This window comes from Rattus norvegicus, chromosome 4 (genome assembly GCF_021556685.1).
Source record: "Rattus norvegicus strain SHRSP/BbbUtx chromosome 4, alternate assembly SHRSP_T2T, whole genome shotgun sequence".
Lineage (NCBI taxonomy): Eukaryota > Metazoa > Chordata > Mammalia > Rodentia > Muridae > Rattus > Rattus norvegicus.
In genome coordinates this window covers 170,323,257-170,326,299 of record NC_141537.1, presented here as the reverse complement: position 1 = coordinate 170,326,299, position 3,043 = coordinate 170,323,257, and positions in this window count along the sequence as shown.

Here is a 3,043-nt window from a genome sequence, read left to right as displayed (position 1 = left end):
GTCTGCTCTGTCAAATTTAGCTCTTGCTACAGTAATGTCTCTTATCTGCCACTTGGACAGTCTTCTTGAACTGCAGGTCACTTCGTAGGTCCTTGTAGATACAATTCACTAAAAGACTGTCAAATCCTAAAGGACACTACACACCTGTGATCCCAATACTCAGGCAACTACTGTTGTCCACGTTCCCTCTGTGCCCCAGAACGGGGCTATTTCAAACTTACTGCCACATTCCTGAGAGACATTTCGTCTGCCTGTTGGTATGCTCTAGCTTTCCTTAGCAGACACACAAAACTGCTTCTTGTGTTGCTGGAATACGGAGCCTTGCACAAGCAGGATTTTAACTCCCACTTGCTTTCTTTCAAAGGCTCCTGAGAAATTGTCCTCTGTGCCTAAAAGCCAGTGGGGTTTTACAAAGGGACAATCTGGAGTATGTCCAAAGCAGAGTGACAGAGTTATCTATTAGCCATGTTGCACCTGGGTTTTATCACCCCAATGAATGGATTTCCTGTGCCTATGGCCTCATTCTTGAATGACAAGGGAGATCTCAGTGACTCATCTTTCTCCACCCTCCTCATTTGGACCAAAGTCACCTGCATATTTACTTAATCACTTTAAATCAATTCAACTCTATACAAGTCATTTAATTGCTCAAATATTTATCCATCACCTTTATATGTGGAAATCTGACAACTTCCTGCCCTCTCTCAGAATGTAATCTCATTCTGCAAGATAACTCTCACATCTTGCTATCTCACTTCTGTACGGAACTAAATGTCATCTGAAATCACGGAAACATCTGGTGTTCAAGCTTTCTTCAAATTATTTCTAAGACAGAAAGCTAGTACACCTTGGCCTTGACAAGAAGATGTCTAATTTTATGTGTCAACCTGACTGGGCCAAAGGATCCAACTATGTAACCGAACATTATTCTGGGTGTTTCTAGGGAGACATCTTGGGATGAGAATGGCCTTTAAATGGATAAAGTTTAAGCAAAGCAGATTGCCTTTCATGGTGTGGGTGAGCCTCATCTGATCAGCCTAGAACTAAAGAAAACCGGGTCTTCAGAGGAATACTATAGGAAATCACTCGGGCTGAGCACTGCTGTGTAGGATCTTGCTTGCTAGCCTTCCCGAGCCTGTCCAAATACCACTGATTACCACCTAGATTCTTGAAATGCAAGATGACATCTTTGCAGTCGAAGACATGTTGGGTGGGTCTGGGTGTTCATTGGTGACTAAAGACCTTCGGGGAATGAATGGGCAGTCAGAAGAGCCAACCAACGAGTTGTATCATGGTAGGAAATCTCCAGGAGATCTATGTGAGGAAAATAGGCCTCTTATAAAGATGTTCAAGGACAGCAGTTCTCAACCTTCCTAATGCTGTCTCCCTTCAGGACAGTTCCTCATGTTGTGGAAACCCTCGACAATAAAATTATTTTGTTGCTATTTCATAACTGTAATTTTGCAACCATTACGAATCATAATGTAAGTATCTGATGTGCAGGATATCTGATATGTGACCCCTGTGAAAAGGTCATTCAACACCCTCACACATAGGAAGGCCACAACCCACAGGTTGAGAACTAATATCCTAGAAACAGCCTGAGGTATCTTATGGGCAGCCAGGGGTGATGGGGCACACCTCTAATTCTACCACACAGAGAGGCAGAGCTCAGAGGATTATAAGTTTGAAGCTAGCCAGGGCTACACAGTGAGACTCTGTCTCAAAAAAAAAAAAAAGAACAAATCAAAATAAACAAAAAGATGTCTTATGGGCCTCTGAGAAGTCACCACAAAATTAAATGCAATTAAATCTGCTAATTTGAAATGTACTAAAATTGTGTGTGTGTGTGTGTAAGCATGTATGTATGTATGTATGTATGTATGTATGTATGTGTATAATGTATGTGTGTGTGCTCATCCATCTATGCACATGTGGAAAACAGAGGTTGATATAGGATGATAGATTGGTTTTCATTATTACTTTCCGAGGCAGAGTCTCTCACTGAACCTGGAACCATTTTGGGCTGGGCTAGCTGACCAATGAGTTCAATCTCTACCCCCACTCCTGAGCTACAGGCACATTATTGCACCTTTTAAAATTGGGGTTCTGGGACTCAAAGTTCAGGTCCTCCCTCATGCTTGTGTGGTGAACACTTTACCCACTGAGTCATCGCTGAACCATCTCTTAGTCTTTCATGCTGGAGGGTCATTTTGAGGTTCAATGATGTATTTCTTAATACTCATCTATTTTATGGTGTGAGTATTTTGCCAGAGGAAAGCATTGGAACCCCTAGAAGCCAAGTTCCACGTGAGTGAGCCTTCATGTGGATGTTGAGAACTGGACCTGAGTCCTCTGCAAGGAGCAGCGAGTACTTCTAACCACTGAGCCATCTCTTCGGCCCCTCGTAGTGCATTTTTGGTGTGTTTTTCTGTATAGTTGGTTTTTTTAACACAATACCATAGAGGACTGAAAGACTATCAAAACCGTATTTGTCATATACTAGTGTTGATATGATGATGAGATGCGGAATATCCACCTGCTCTCCGCCATCAACGACAGCTCTGACAGCTCACAGAAAAGAGTTAATCTTGCCTTCGTTGAGCCCAGAGATGCCCCAGTTAACACAGGGGACTTCTTCAGAAATCAGGCTTCCCAGCACTTTGTGCATCACGGTGTACTGACAGGACCATTATAGGAGCTGGCTACTTCAACCAAACTTTACAAGTGCCTCATTTCTTAATGTCATAAGCCATTCTTATTTAAGTTGATAACAACCTCTTTCTAATCTATTAGCTTATGAAATTCCATTTTTGCCTAAGAGGTCTAATTAAAGCAAAGCAGAGCTATACTTAATAACATTCCGCTGCCTGAAATAATTATTAGAGAAATCCTTAAGGTTTTCCCAGAAAGTAGCTTAATGTCTCAAATAAATGTCAAGTTCACCGAATCAAACCAGTAGGTAAATTAATGAAGAGGAATAAATGTCACCATTCTCCATATCAGCTCATGTTTTTTTTACAAAGAAAACAGTCACACAATG